The sequence below is a fragment of the Odocoileus virginianus genome, chromosome 20 (genome assembly GCF_023699985.2).
Source record: "Odocoileus virginianus isolate 20LAN1187 ecotype Illinois chromosome 20, Ovbor_1.2, whole genome shotgun sequence".
Classification (NCBI taxonomy): Eukaryota; Metazoa; Chordata; class Mammalia; order Artiodactyla; family Cervidae; genus Odocoileus; species Odocoileus virginianus.
Window position 1 is genome coordinate 9,744,824 of NC_069693.1, and position 5,012 is coordinate 9,749,835.

A 5,012-nucleotide genomic window follows, 5' to 3' on the forward strand; every position below is an offset into this window, starting at 1 on the left:
CATTGCCCCGCCCCCTTACAGGAAGTGAAACGTCCCCGGCCTCAATCGAATTTCCCAGAATCCACGAAAGCAGCGAGGTTCGTGTTCTCGCGCTCCGGTAGGCGAAATACCACCGGAGACGCACAGCGCTGGATTATGTCTTTTTATTTCTCCAGCGGAGCGAATAACCCCTCCGCGCTTTCCCGGAGCGGAAGTTCCGAATCACAGGAAGCCTCCGAAACTACACGTCCCAGAATGCTCTCTGCCGCTGAGCTTCCCACCTGTTTGCAATTTTACTTTTGAATTAGCAAGTGGAGTATGCGTAAGCTGTGGGGCGCTTGTAGTACTTGGCTTTTTTTTTTCCCTCGTTGTTTCCTGACAGAAATTGGAAATATGTATGGAAAAGTAAATGGCAAATAATTGTAAAGGCGTGGTATGTGTGAAGGAAAAACAGAGATCGTAAAAGGGCTGTGCTATAATGAGCCATCTTCTTTACTACCTGGCCCTGTATTCAACCTTGGCCAAGAAAATGAGATGCAACCATTGAATGGGACGTTAAACAGAAGCAGAAAAATGCTCCACTTTTCTTTGCTTTGAATTTCTTACATCGTTAGGGAATTGAAATATTACTTGTATTTCGAAAAAGTTATTTGTTTTCCAATTAAGAAATCACACCATGTAATTCGTACTCCTTTTCAAGCGGTTAATTGACGTGTAATTTCAAGGTACAACATATGTTGATTTGATGATGAATGTATTGCAATATGATTATCATCTTAGTGTCAGCTAACACTTCTATCCCCTCAACTAGTTTTCATGGCTTTTTTTGGTTTCAGAACAGTTAGGGTCTAGTCCCTTAGAAACTCTGAAATTTATAATACAGTATTATTGATTATTGATTATATCACTGTGCTGTCCATTAGCTCTCCAGGACTTATCTCCTAGTCCAAATTTGTACCCTTAAAAAACAGTATCCCATTCCCACCCAGCCCTCCAACCTGTAATAGCTATCATTCTACTCTATATTTATGAATTTGCCTTTTTTAAGATTCCACATATAAGTGATAATAAACAGTATCTCTCTGTCTGATTTAATCTCACTTTAACATAATACCCACCTTTGTTGTTGCAAATGGGTCTGTTTCTTTTCTTTCTTATGGCTGAATAAATTCCATTGTATATATGCCACAGCTTCAACACTTAGGTTGTTTCCATATTGTGAATAATACTGAAAGAAACATGGGAGTGCACATACCTCTTCAAATAACTATTTTCATTTACTTTGAATATACAAGCAGAAGTAGAATTGCTATGTTGGTTGCTCAGTCAGGTCCAACTCTTTGTGATCCCATGGACTGCAGCCTGCCAGGCTCCTCTGTCAGTGGAATTTTTCAGGCAAGAATACTGGAGTGGGTAGCCATTCCCTTCTCCAGGGGATCTTCCCAACCCAGGAATCGAACTGGGTCTCCTGCACTGGAGGCAGATTCTTTACCATCTGAGCTACTGGTACCATCTGAGCTACTGGGAACCCATCTTTGTAGTACAGTTTGGAATTAGGAAGTGGGATGTCTCTGGCTTTGTTCTTCTTTCTTCTGATTGCTTTGGCTATTACAGGTTTTTGTGGCTCCATACAAAATTTTAGAATTCTTTTTCTATTTCTGTGAAATATGCTATTGGAATTTTGATAGAAATTGCACTGAATCTATAGATGGCTTTTGGGTAGTAGGGACATTTTAATGATATTAATCCTTCTGATCCAAGTTACACAGGATATTTTTCTGCTTATTTGTGTCTTCAATTTCTTCCATCAAAGTCTTATCATTTTTGGTATACAGGTCTTTCATCTCCATATTTAAATTTATTCCAAAGTATTTTTATTGTCTTTAGTGATATTGTGAATGGAATTATTTTACATATATTGTTACTGTATAAAAATAGCAACTGGTTTTTATACATTAATTTTGTATTATTTAACTTGACAGAAGGCTGATGAGTTCTAACAGTTTTAATGTATAGTGTTTAGAAAATATATATATTTATTTACATATCTCTTTTGTTTGCATCTGCAAAGGGAATTTTATTTCTTCCTCTCTGACTTGGATGCCTTTTAATTTCTTTATACTTTGATTGCTCAGCTAGGACTTCCAGTACTCTGTGGAATAGAAGCAGTGAGAGTGGACACCTTTGTTTTGTTCCTGTTTGTAAAGGAGAAGCTTTCAACCTTTCACCAGTAAGTATGATATTAGCTCTGAGTTCACTGTATATGGCTTCCATTATGTTGAGTTATGTTCCATCTATACCTATTTGTTGAGAGTTTTTATCATCAAAGGATGTTGTACTGTCAAATGCTTGTTCTGTATCTACTGAGATGGTCCTATGATTTTCATCTTTCATCCTGTTAAAGTGATGTAATGTGGTACATATTGCATATGTTGACTCATCCTTGTATTGGAGGGATAAATCCCACTTGGTCCTAGTGTTGTTTAGTCGCTAAGTCATGTCTGACTCTTTCGTGACCCCACAAATTTGTAGCCCGCCAGGCTCCTCCGTCCCTGGGATTCCCTGGGCAAGAATACTGGAGTGGGTTGCCATTTCTTTCTCCAAGGGATCTTCCCAACCCAGGGATCAAACACACGTCTCCTGCATTGGCAGTCATTTCTTTACCACTGAGCCACCAGGGAAGTCCTGGTCCTATTATATGATCCTTTTAATACTCTGTTGAGTTAAATCTGTTGATATTTTGTTGAGAATTTTTACATCTATGTTTTTCAGAGATATCAGTGTGCAGTTTTCTGGTATTCATCTTTTTTTGATGGGCTTTTTTCACTTAGTACAATGTTCTCTAGATACATCCACATTATAGCATGTGTTGGATTTCTTCTTTTTAAAGCTAAGTAAGAGAGCATAAAATATCCAAATTATTTGCCAAATAAATAGCAAATCCTTTAACCCAAATCTTAAAGTTATTGTTCCATAAAGGAGCAACATTCCTCTCGTTCATTGTTGAGAAGAGTAAGGCAGCCTATCGTCATTCACCAAGATATACAGTCATAATATCACAGGGTTCTATATTCATATAATCAAAATCACACATTTCCATCTCATGTAGTTTCTCACTTAATAAGTCTGTTCACACTTAATAAGCCTGTTATAAGTAATCCACATTCACAATATCCATAAAATGCCCACATAATAAAAGCATGTCTTTCAAGGCATCACATACATTTTAAGTCATACTCACAGATAAAAACACAATCTCATAACTAAAGCCATAATCTCACATGCCTTAAAATGGGCATTATATTATATAATTCCACACACAGTCACAAAAGCACTCAAACTTTTTATTGCTTATTTACAAAGAGTCTGGGAAGAGAAGTTTTATTAGGAGACCAAAATATGTGTTCAAATTTCATTTTCAAGGTGCCCAGACATCTAGGGAAGGAAATGTTCCACTTCATCCTGGGGCCATGGAAAACTCAAATGGGAAGGTCAGAGTTTACTGCAGTTTCACCTAAGGTCAGCAGGTACAGTGCTGTTTTCACAAGTCCCACTGAAGAACTGAAGAGGAATAAGGCTGGATTGAAATCTGATTTGATCTGGGTAAGATGCGGTGCTGTATTAGAACTTCTGTGGGGCCTTTCATCAATAAACAGAAAATAAAAATAACAGTATTTTGTGATTCTTTAGGTATAGTAATAAGTTGAGTTTCTTTGAATTAAACATTTCCTTTGACCAAAAATTAATGTTTATTTCTGATTTTAAAAGACTTTTTGGTAGGCCCCTAAATCAACCCTGAATATTCACTGGAAAGATTGATGCTGAAGTTCCAATATTTTGATGTGAAGAGCCAACTCACTGGAAAAGACACTGATGTTGGGTAAGATTGAGGGCAGGAGAAGGGGCGACAGAGGATGAGATAGTTGGATGGCATCACGGACTCAATGGACATGAATTTGAGCAAACTCTGGGCGATAGTGAAGGACAGGGAAGCCTGAAGTGCTGCAGTTCATGGTGTCACAAAGAGTTGGAAAAAGTGACTAAACAATAACGACAAAGAGTATTGTGGGCTCTAGGCATTTTGCATACTGTGTCTAATGGATGAGTTGGCCCTGCTAGTGTATGTCTCTGGCAAAAGTCAGCCAGACGTAGCCTTTAACGGAAAGAAATACAAGATACTGGGCAGGAGGAATTTCAGGGTGGGGATGGAGGAGTGGGAAGGAAGTATGCTTAACAAGTTTTATAATATCTCAAAATCTGAAACAAACCATAAACAAACCAAACAGAAACACAATCCCATACATGGTGGTTGTTTAGTCGCTAAGTCGTGTCTGACTCTTTGTGTCCTCAACGACTGTAGCCTGCCAGGCTTCTCTGTCCATGGGATCTCCCAGGCAAGAAAACTGAAGCAGGTTGCCATTTCCTTCTTCAGGGGATCTTTCCCACCCTGGGATAGAAACCCCATCTTCTGCACTGACTGGCGGATTCTTCACTGCTGAGCCACCAGGGAAGCCGCCACACACGGTTACAGACACACACTGTGGTCCCACAAAAACACAGAGAATGAAAACGCACACATACAACGCCAGGGGGTTCTTTCTTTAAAAAACAAATGCACACTTAGTGCCAGGTGTGCTTCTGGCGCTACTCGGGATGCTGATGCTACCTGAGCGGGAATGGGGGTACGGATGGGGGTCAAAAGACTTAAGTCCCAATCCTCAGAGCTCATACTCAAGAAACCACAGTACCCAAGAGCCCGCCGTCTCCTCCTGCCGCAGGTTGGGGTTCTGAAGTCCCCAGGATCCCACCCCGCAGACTAGACTCAGATTCCACTCGCTATTTCCACGTACGCTAGCCTCACCAGCAACCATCTTCCTTCCGAGGTCTAGCCGTTCTCCACCACGCGCAGACACAGTCCTGGCATCTGCGCATTCGGAGCGCTGAGCTCTCGCAGCGCTAGAAACGTTCCGGATGGACTGCATTTCCCAGAAGCCACCGGGCTCGCTTCAGCCTCGGGTCTTGGGTGCTCTTCC

At 40.4% G+C, this 5,012-nt stretch overlaps 2 long non-coding RNA genes across 3 annotated transcripts; one reads left to right on the top strand and one right to left on the bottom strand.

Moving 5' to 3' along the window:
- The first annotated feature begins 68 nt into the window (after positions 1-68).
- LOC139029846 (uncharacterized) lies at positions 69-3,648 on the top strand. 2 transcript variants are annotated; one of them, XR_011482087.1, is made up of 3 exons: positions 69-301; positions 2,115-2,209; positions 3,403-3,648. It is a non-coding gene; the product is annotated as an uncharacterized lncRNA (long non-coding RNA). The 2 variants fall into 2 exon arrangements; XR_011482088.1 differs by having other exon boundaries at positions 71-704.
- Positions 3,310-4,990, bottom strand: LOC139029847 (uncharacterized). Its single transcript, XR_011482089.1, has 2 exons — positions 4,282-4,990; positions 3,310-3,618 (listed from the first exon to the last, which is right to left on the bottom strand). It is a non-coding gene; the product is annotated as an uncharacterized lncRNA (long non-coding RNA).
- Positions 4,991-5,012: the final 22 nt, after the last annotated feature.